The sequence below is a fragment of the Cygnus olor genome, chromosome 5, assembly GCF_009769625.2.
Source record: "Cygnus olor isolate bCygOlo1 chromosome 5, bCygOlo1.pri.v2, whole genome shotgun sequence".
Classification (NCBI taxonomy): Eukaryota; Metazoa; Chordata; class Aves; order Anseriformes; family Anatidae; genus Cygnus; species Cygnus olor.
This window is the reverse complement of record NC_049173.1, coordinates 58054223-58065240: the sequence shown is the minus strand read 5'-3', so window position 1 is coordinate 58065240 and position 11018 is coordinate 58054223. Positions and strand designations below refer to the sequence as shown.

The following is an 11018-nucleotide window of genomic DNA, read 5'->3' as shown; positions in this document are numbered from 1 at the left end:
ATGGTTATCATTGGTCAGTTGTGACCAAAAGGTTGCCCAGATCTCATGCATGTTCTAGTAAAAACCTCTACGTGGACAGATGGACTGTAGTCAGGTTTCTATATTCTGAAATGGTTGTGCCATGATTTCTCATGAGAAACAGCAGTGTCCTCAGCAGCCTTTCAGCTTTAGTTCAGATTCTCTCCAAACTTTGCCTGTACTGGGATCGTGGTTAAGTGTATTCGCACAGAGGTAAGTGGATCACTGTAAGAGAAATGGAGAGAATACCTTGAGGGTTCAGCGTGATGTACTGTTTTTCTGCACTAACCCATCGCCACTCCTGACATTTCTGCAGAGCCCTACAACTGAGCAGTGGAGCTGTGCATGTGTGGGATGGGTCGTGCCCTGCCCCCCAGTTGCTATGGATAGTGTACCTTCACAAGGGGCTTGGTGTCTTAATGCTTAGGCTTGTGTTTTTCCATCACTGGAAAATGTAACCAGATTTGTGTTTAATCTCTAGAGGTACCTGCGTGCTCTAGTTTGCAATTTGAACACTGAGATTTACACACAATTTCCTCTTTAATCCCATTTCAGCATTTAACTATAATCCTCTGAAGTGGCTAGACAAGAAACCAGTTTTGTAATGCAAAACAACAAAAAACAAACCCTTGTGTGTTCATGAGCATGAACGTGTGATACAAACCTGGCCTCCACCACTCTGCTTTCTAATTATGTGCATTTATCTGTGTTTGTGGAACTTGGAGGTGATGCCTGAAATAGCAGTGATGATATACTGTTTCAAGTTCACCACATTACGAGCAGGAATGCTGAAGCTGTCAAAGTACATTTTTGATTAAATCCCCTTATTAGCCTACTGAGCTGTAAGAGGATCTGAGGAGAGAGCCTGAGGTAGCTGAACTGTAGTCATTCCCCTTCCGAGCTGCAGGACCAAACGGGTTATTTCCTAGACCAGCTCTCGAGGGCCTGCTGAGGACGTGGGACTCGGTTCTCCTCAGCACTGTCCCCGTCTGCGCCTCGTCCCGCTCCCTGCTGGGTTGTGGCTGCGGGGACGCAACCCCAGCTTCCTCGCGGTGTCTGTCGGGCGCACTTCGGGAGATGCGCGCTGGCAGGAGCAGCGCCTGGCCGAGCGCAAACGCGGGCGGCGCTGCAGGCACCGCGCCGCTCCCCGCCATTTTGTCACACGGCGGGAGGTGGTTTGGGGGGCGGGCGGCGGCTGCCAGCGACCGTTTGGCCGTTGGGCGGCGCGCGCGGCGAAAGGCGGGTGGCGTGGTGTACAAGGCCGTGGGTGGGCACGAGGTGGGGGGAACTCCTCGGAGTCACCAAACCTGGAATGGTTTGGGATGGGAGGGACCTTAGAAACCAGCTGGTGCCAGCCCCCGCCATGGGCAGTGGCACCTCCCGTTGCGATTTGTGAGGCACAGTATGCTTGTAATTGTAGCTGAAGTGAGCAACGCGAGGTCATGTCAGACAGCAGGTGGGAATGGAGTACCTGAAGGGAAGCTGTGCAGCTGCTAACTGTGCGTGGTCAAATTTGCTGTTGAGGAAAAGGGTGAAGCCGTTTGAGAGTTCAGCTGAATTCAGTCCATTGAGATCAACGGGTCTACTCAAAGAAGGCAAATCCTGCAGAAAACTCAGGAAGCAGAATGTGTCATTGTGAAAATATACCTCACAACTGAATGTTTCACACCATTCCCCGCCCCCCCCCCCCCCCCCCCCCCCCCCCCAAGTGGTGTTTATAAAACCCACAATACTTTCTTCCCTACGTTTTCCTTAAAAAGCATAGCTTTGTACATATCACTGCTGACAGGCTACGTTGTGATGCGTCAGTTTATGTTGTGTCAATTGCCTCTGGTTATGTAATGTGCCATGACATGACTAATGCAGCCCAACATGAGTCACCTGTCGTGACAGCTTTGTGCTCTCAAAAGAAACCATTTGCCCTCCCTTCAGAACATTTTTTTTCTTTCTTGAAGATTTTATCCAACCTACTGTTTGTTGCTTTGAAGTTTACAACAAAATGTTGAGTGGGCACATATATTCAATAACACATACAAGTAAAAGATTATTGAAATGCCTAAAAGCACAGGGTGCTCCCACTGCATACTATGAAGGAAGATGATTATAGATCTGCTACTACAATGTAGCATTGTATCTGAAGAAAATGTTACTAACAGAACAGAAATCCCAAGTGATGAGTGGGAATCTAGGGGTGAATGGCTTTAATCAGGGCTAACTTGTAGCAGAAAATTGTATATATTACATTGATTTATTAACACTGGCCTATGATTGTCTTGTTAACATATTTAAGAGTCATATTAACGATGTAAATAAAACATAGATAGAAATGCAAACTTTTGCCCATTTTTCTTATAGGAGAGACATTCAGATACTATCAGCCATTGTTTTCTTATTATAAGCCACCACTTGAAGTGCTTGAGACAAAACAGGCAGAGAACTTCTCAAAGGTAGGGAATTTCTATTTACAAAAGTCTTGTGCATTCTCTTATTACCTTGATGAATTTTATTTTATTTTATTTGATTCCTTTATGCCTCTTGTTATTTCTTATGAAATCAGAAAGTGGTCATGATTTTTTTTCATAACCATTATATCCTTCCCTCTCAGATGTATGCATTAAAATCAGATCTCCTGCATGTCAGTATAATCTCTTTTTTTCCTTAAAACATAGTATATCTCTATATAACAAATTATATCATTGTTTTCCTAATGGGTTTGAATGACTGGTGTAGTCAAGAAAAGAGCTCACATCATTGTGTAGTTCTCAGGTTATACAGGAAAAAAAGTGTAGCTCAAATCCACTAGGCTTATTCAGATGCAAATGGATAATTGCACAAACTCATGCCATTTCTATAAATAGTCTAAGAAAACACAAGTAGAGTCCAATAAAATACATATTGCAATCAGTTCAGTTGGCTTCAGCAGGTGCTGAAGGTCCTTGGAAGAACACATTACTTATGAGTAAGTATGTCCCACCCTGCTTTTTTCCACACTTTGTGTTGCTCTGCCATTCTGTTCTGTAGATACAGAAATAAATGTATCTTACGTAGTCTTTTCCTTTTTCTTGTGTGTACACCACAGAAGTTTCTTGTTTTACCATTTTTATACAGTTAATGATAATATCATAATTTATTACAATAGAAGCATACCTGTTTCTAGTTTCTCTCTGTAACTATTGGGAACCAAATTCCCTACAGTAGGAGTGGGACTTCTCCCTGCAAATATATAAGTGCACTACTCATGAATATTTATTTATGCTTCTTGTAACCGTCCCCCTACTCCCAACACACATGTAACTCCAAAGAAATGAGTGACGCCATTAACTTACAGCAGTAACATAACAGGCTGTGAAGAGTAGCTACCTTAGGCAATGTCATGTATACTTTAACAAATATGCTCACAAACCTGTACTAATAAACCAGTAAAATCTCCACAGGAATTATTTGTAATGACTTTGCATTTTTTCCATTCAGTTCTGGTCACTGTTAGGTAACTTAATCTCAGTCCATTTTACAGGTTAGAAGTGCTGCATTTTTACTAAGGAACTTTAGACTGTGTTCCTCAACTACTTGAGATGTTAATGTATCATGCCTGACACAATGTCTTCTATTCAGTAAAGGTGTACAAAAGGGCAAAACTTATGACATAAGCTTCACTACAAGCCATTTTACTGATTTGATATGAGATTTCCATAATGATTTATACATGAAGATACACTTAAATGCTTGGAATGGCGGTCACATACCTAGTAAGGTGTGCTTCACACAGCACATTATACTAGTGCTCTGTATTTTGGTTCACGGGTTGCTTTTGATCTGTACAGTCTGAAATGCTTATCAAAGAATACTTCTTTCCTGTGGAAGAACTGAAAGAGAAACAGGAGGAGGAGTCGGAGCTCTAACTATTCAAAAGCAGCAGCTGCATTACCCGTACTAAAAGTGTACAGTATGGTAATACCTGATGGGGATGAAATGTGTTGAGAAAGTTCTGATAGAACTGGGGAACTTTTCCCCATTTTTCATTCTGCACCATTTAGGTACTAATAGCTGCATATTCAATATTCTTAGGTCTTGGGGAGCACTTGAATCTGAGAATTGTAGATCTTAGTGCATGAACCTTTGCCATATGGAGCAGCACTGTCACTGGCAAGGAGGCTCATCCTCCTATGGGAAATAACTGTGGTAGGGTAACAAACGTTCAGACCCACTGAATCCCATTTCAGCATAGGCTTTGGGTTTGCAGTCAGCACGTGTTACGTGTGTGCAGAAAAGAGAGAATAAGTTTTTAGTTTTCATACTTCTGCAACAAAAAATTAAACGAACAATTTTATGTGACAGTTTACACATAGAAATACTGTTTTTACTCATCTGATAAACAACTCATAAATACTTTTGACTTCTAAATATATATTTCTTTTATACTGTACTCATGCTGAGATATACACCTTGACATACAACATTTGAAGTCTGTTCAACGGGTGACACATATTAGCCTATTGAGTAACCCATACGGAATAGTCAATTTATATGAAAATAAATTAAACTATGATTTTTTAGCTTGGAAAGAATGTAAATGAGGAAGAATATGAAGGAAGTATATAGATTTCACATACAGAACATAAATAAAGTGAGCAAAGTAAAGCTCAGTGCCCTTTTTCTCCTTATGCAGTCCATCCCTAATAAATTCTCAGATCCCTGCGTGACCAAGGATAGGGAGGTTAACAGAATAAACAAAATAAACCTATTTCGGGGGTGGGTGGGGGTGGGGGAGCAGCAAAAAAAGATGAAAAAAAAAAAAAGGGAAAGGGAAGAGTATTGAAGGGTTACTTCTTGATGCCAAAATAGGGAACCAGAAAGGGAGTTGGACCATAACATATGGAGAGCTCTCACTTTCCCTTGAGGGGACCATAGAGCTTAAGTTTGGTATACAGTGGTGATTTTCCCAGAGAACTGACAGTAAGGGGACTAGAAACGTGCTCCACAGTTGTTGAAATCACCCTGAATACTGGCCACTACCAGGAAGAGGATGCTGGACTAGATGGACCTTTTGTCTTTGTCAAAATAATTTTACTTTTTATATAGTAAAATAGAACACAAAAGAATGTATCCCAGAATACTGTTAGCATGTCTGAGTGTTTATTTCCTGGAAAGAGTGAACCATAAAAATGTATTATTATTCATGCAAAAAAAAAATTGTCAACTTAGCGTGAAGCCATTGTGTTCAAAGGACCTTTAAGTCAGGACAGCAGACACTCCAATTCTGGAGAAGGAAACTGAATAGAAATCATGTGTCTTCAGTAGGTGCTTTTAAAATTAAAAATGAGTTTCCTTTCCATACAAGTTGGCTGTGAAAGGAGAATACCTGCGGGCAGACATCCATAGCTGGAAGTAGGGGAGCATTCCGTGAGTTTCACAAAATAGCCAGAGGTGGGCTCTGATCCTGTGAGAATGGAGCTCGATCAAGAAGAAGCCTTTTAAGAAGATTCTTGTCTAGAGTCATTCAGTAAAAATTAACAGCTCAACAACATACAATATCTTCTACAGGAAAAAGAGAAAAAATCTTTTCCTTCTAGCTGGACTCTTGCACTTGTGATACCATAAACCCTCAAACACATTCAGGCTAGCTGTATCTTCGATCTGAAGTGGCTGCACACTGATGTTTTTGCATGATCTTCACTTTCAGTGTTATCATTCAAACTGTGTTGGGGGGGAGGAGGTCTAGGAGGGAAGGAGTAAAAATGCTTTTAAAATTGAAAAATGCTTGCCAAAAATCAGTGGGAAGGAGTGAGAAAAGTTGCCATGACAACCTCCAGCATTGTACTTCTGAAGAACTGCTTTACACGTTTGACACACTTGCAGTTTTCCCTTTCTGCAGTGATTATGATGTTTCATGCTTCTCCTTAGTTTATCTTACATCTGTGTAAATACAACATTGCAGAGTGATACGCTTTCAGTATAAGAGCCCTTTTGCCTCTGTAGCTGCAACAAATACAGGATTTTAATAATTCTGGACTAAATTCTTCCAGGTCTTGCAGGCTAGTTTATCTGACATTAATAGAGCTACTTTTTGCCATTTTCTTGTTATAAAAGTTGTAGAAGGAATATGTCAATGTTTTGCGATCTCAAAGAAGAAAATATTTAGAAGAGAATGTTTGGGTTTGGCATAGTAAGTTTAGAAGTTATTCCCTTCAGCATGGACAGCGTAAGTGGGAGAAAAAAGCACTGTCTTCTTAGACTGAATAGTCATGAGGGAAAGAGGATAATGAAAATGACAAGTACAAAGGTCTGAGAAGGCAGGTCACACAAGTGTACAGAACAAAGATGGTACTTAGCGTTTTGTCCTTGCAAACATGCAGGCGTACAGTTGAAGGTATTCAGGTAGGTCCGAGCAAAAAAATTTTGATGTATCTTTTTTTTTCAGGAAAAGATTACATGTTTTGATCATGAGTAATTTGTGTGTTGAATCTATTGAATTCCTTCACTGTTGAAACTATAAACATCTTTGAAAGTCAAACACCTCTGTTTGTACATTGTCCTCTTTACCCCCAACCAAAAAAAACTTTGTTGCTGAGTTTAATTTAAATAAAATTAATCCCTTATCGGTCCAAAATTTCCTACATACAACTTTATGCTTTTTGTGAAATGGGAGCGCTAGGCTTAAAAACAACAAATTATCCTTTTTTTTTCTCCTTGATTTTTTTTTTTTGAGTAAATTAGATTTCTTCTTAGCATCCCATTTTGGACATTAAGTACAGGATTCATTATTCATGCATCTCTAGTAAGACCCTTGCTTGTTTTTTCTGACTATAAGCATAAGAGATCCCTCTAGGTTTTTACAGGCAGAGGCATGCCAGCAGGACAGGTGGCAGCAATTTGCTTATGAAGACAAACCAGAGCCTGTCCTCTAATGGTTGAAACATTGAATGCATTGTAGTTTATTCTTCTGCTGTGTTCCATTAGCCTAATAGGTGATTGTCATTATGAAGTCATTAGCAGTTCATTTTGCCCCTGATATTTTTGGGTAGCTTCATGCATTAGAATTGTTTGAAGGTAGGTGCCCTTGGTCTCAGTTATAATTTACATATTATGTATTTTATGTAAGATCCATGTTAAACAATGAATAATAGGACAGGATGCTTAGGTCAGAAATTGACAAAAGCTGAAACAGTATTTTTTTTATTTGGATTATTTGGTTTATTCATAACTCCTATGTAGGTAACTGGCTTAATACTGAAATATCAGTTTGATTTCCTTTTTCTTAGAGAATTGTATCTCATCTGCAATACAATAAAGTTATTTACTGGCCCCAAATATATAAAAGTGAATGTATAATAGCTATCTCTACTGTCTAATTATTCCTACTAGCTGTCATTAACTTGATTCCTTAGTGAGCTTTACACTGAGACGTTCAACACCATATGATATTTACTTTAATGAAGGATCAATATGTGAAATAGAGTAGTGAATGTGTTGCATTATTGTGTAAGTAACTCTTCTATCATCTTTCTCTGGTTATCTGTAGAGACCACAATGTTTTTCTTTTAGTTCAAATAGCCAAAGTTTGATGATTAACTTTCTGGTGGTTTATACAAATCAAATGATTGAACTTTATTCTCAATTAATTCTCAGAAAAAGACACAAAATTCTGCTTCCCTTGACAAGATAAAAGCAAAGAAATTGACGCTTTCCTTGCCATGCATATCAGTCCAGTGAGATGTGTGATCTCCAAGTCTGCCTCTGGTCACTCACTTTTCTCCTGAATATTTGCCTTTGCTGGGAGGCACAGTCCAAACCTCCTGTGACTAATACATCGCACTCTGCAATTCTGATCCGATCTCAGACTGCAGGTTATTCTGCAGTGCTGCCTGATGCTTCTAGAAGCGCAGCTGGTGTTATCAGAGCTGTTATTACGGGAAGGAAGTTAGCCTGACATAAAGCTTGGCCCTATCATCTCTCCTTGGAAATTACCAAACAGTACAAGTGTAACCTTCATATGTAGTTTATGTTTTCTATCTGGTGGTCCTTGTTTTTGAACTAGTGATTATTCTAATTAAAAGGAGAATAATCTAGTAGGAGAAAGTGCCATTTGATTTTGAGTTGATATATGACACTTCTAGCATTGAGGGACCCAGATTTGAACTATGCTTTTTAGTCTGACAAGCAATTGTCATGGAAAGGATATATCTGCAAACTTGCTGAATGGTTATGTACCTTGAGCATTCAGGATAAACACAGGTAGTTGGAGAAAGAGATTCTGCACTTGTCAAAATAGGCTAGAAACTTCCTATAATTAATTGTAGTATTCCTTTTTCTGTGCTAGTGGGGGTTCTTGGTTTTGGTCAGATGTTTAAAAATTACTGAGCCTTTTTTAATTTAGGTGCTGCTAAGTATAGTTCTGAGAAATACTTTATATGCTCCTAAAAGGCAAACTTAATTTCATATGATTTTTATATGCATTGGAAATGTATTGCCCACACATTTTTTTGCTTACAGAAGTACTATTAGGTTTGTTTTTTGAAGATGATTGTTTTTCTACTACCCTACTGTATTTTTAAAATCATAATGTCACGTGTAGATTTTTATTTTTTTATTTTTGGAAATTGTTGCCCTTGAAAACATTCCTTTGTTGAGAAGTATTATTACTTAGTTAGGAGACAAAAGACGTTTTTAAGCAGTTGGTCCTTATATTAGAGTTTTCTTTATAATAGGCTTAGAATTGAAAATGGGATTACTTCTTTAGGGAAGTAAGATGGAACTGTGGAATTATCTGAGAAGAAGGAATGCTTTAAGTGGATTTGATATTGTGCTAAGTTGGAAACATCATAAGATATGTGGAACTATATGTTTGAGTAAGTACTGTTTAATGGAAGCACAGTTTGCAGAACCCTGCTCGTAGTCTGTGGTTTTGAAGGTAACACATTACTGTAATGTGAATATATGCTGGAAATTTACTGCCTTTGCTACTTGGAGACATAAAAATGAAGAACAGAATTTTATGGAAACAGCTACCTTATGTTTTTCTTTCAGGTAGCCCTTCATATTTATTTATTTATTGCTGTCAGAATTGTATCATTTTATGTGCTTCTCCACCACAAAGACACACACAAAAAAAGTTCAGCTGTTTTTATCACTTTGGCGAACTGTTTTGCACATCTTTTTAAGAGATATGGTAACTGTTTCTCAGCATGTGGAAGAACTGTCAGTTGAACAAATCATGTTTGTCAACTAAGCTCTTTAGAAAAGATATAGGAGATAAATTTAATGTGAGAGACAATGGTATATTTGTAAAATAATACAGCTTCTTTTACAATCTGTGTAATCCTGTGCGAGATTTAATAGTACACAAATGGTTATTATTCATGTTAATGGCATATAGTTATCCTCCCATAGTAATAGTAATGCAATACAAATAAAGACTATTAGGACATTAACCATAAGTGGCCACAAAAATAAAAACTGAATATTGTGTTCTTGGACCTTAAATAGCAATATCCATGAAAGATATTAAGGCAGCTTTCATTTAATAAAACGAAATAGTCTGCATAATTTAGGAAGCTGTACACATTGCTTTGGCAAGCAATGAAGATGATAATATAATTGCTGAATTAGAGCAATACTGGAAAGACTAATACTATTAAAATGTATAATGGCACAATATCTGTGCTGCAGACACCCGTAGAAGCTAAGGATGGTAACAGCCTGCCTTACCTTTTGCTTCAAAGATGAAAAAATGTTTCTTCTCTAACAGAAACAAACACCACCACATATGCTTAGACTCCCCCTTTTTCTTCCCACTCTCTTTAGTCACAGTGTATATGTGACAGTCTTCCCAGAGAGAGAGGAATAGAAAGAGGGGAAAACGGCTATGGTTAGCCATGTCTTTAATGGAGATTTGAGATACTTAAATGAAAGATGCAATGTAAGAAGTCATTCAGAAGCAAATGAAATAATGAAAGCTGTGCTATGGACTTCTAACAATAAGCACATCGGCTTAAGCAATCGTTTCAAAGCTTTTGTGCCATTTTAAGTGCAAATATATGTGACCTAAAGACGTTCTTAAATAGCTATGTTTCTCTTCAGAGCTACTGTAAATCAGTTTTAGTGTTTTACATTACACTCATTATAGTTCAAGATGCCTGCATTTCCAATGTGAAATGTGAGGTGAATCCATCAGTGCTATGTAACAGGTGTTAATGCCAACCAGTGTGTAGCTTAAACTGTATCACAAGGATAAGAAAATTGAGTTAGCTGTTAAAAACAAAATTTAAACAGCTTCTGAGGTGCAGAAATGCAGAACATTTTTTCACAGCCTCTTTCAATGACTCAGGGCCAACGTGTACACTAATGCCACTCAAGGATCTATCCTTCTGATAATTGACAAAATATCAATTAATGTTCATTAATAGAGGTGTTGCATTTTCCTCCTTCCATTTATTCATTTCCTTCAGTATTCAAAAATTTATATTTTTCCTTGAAAAATATTATGGGAGCAGAAAACATGATGAATACATTTACGAAATCATTTTTTCACTATCCATGTGCATGTCTGTGCTTATGTACTCTTATATATTCCCACTGGAGATGTTTACACTCCCTCTGTCGACTTAGGTGTCAAGCAGTCAGGAAATAAAATGCCATATAATGAGCCATATTTTAGGATTTGTAGTTTCTGTCCATGCAGATTTTCAGAGCCCTTAGTGGATCAGCCCCTGAATAACTTGGTCTGATCTCCTAAGGTACCCTGTCTGGGCAGGAGGTTGGACTCTGGAGGTCCCCTCCGGCTTGAATTGTGCTCTGACTGTGTGCAGAGAGACTCATTGTAACTTAGTCTCTGGTTACTGTAATCACCAGCAGCTGAAATGAATAACGAATGTACATGAACAAATTTGGCGTTTATTAAACAAAAACATACTTCTGAGTGACAGAACATAAAAAATAGTTCTGGTAAGAATTCACATGTTAAGTTTCTTATTTGCAACCTGAACAATGCAGTCTGTATAAGC

General features: G+C 38.4%; 1 long non-coding RNA gene across 3 annotated transcripts in view; it reads left to right on the top strand.

Moving 5' to 3' along the window:
• The first annotated feature begins 1250 nt into the window (after positions 1-1250).
• The window catches only part of LOC121071169, a 150027-nt gene continuing 140259 nt past the window's right edge, over positions 1251-11018 (top strand). For all 3 annotated transcript variants that reach the window (XR_005820414.1, XR_005820412.1, XR_005820413.1), the window contains exons 1-2: positions 1251-1474; positions 2374-2465. This is a non-coding gene — a long non-coding RNA (uncharacterized LOC121071169). The remainder of the gene's footprint in view (positions 1475-2373; positions 2466-11018) is intronic.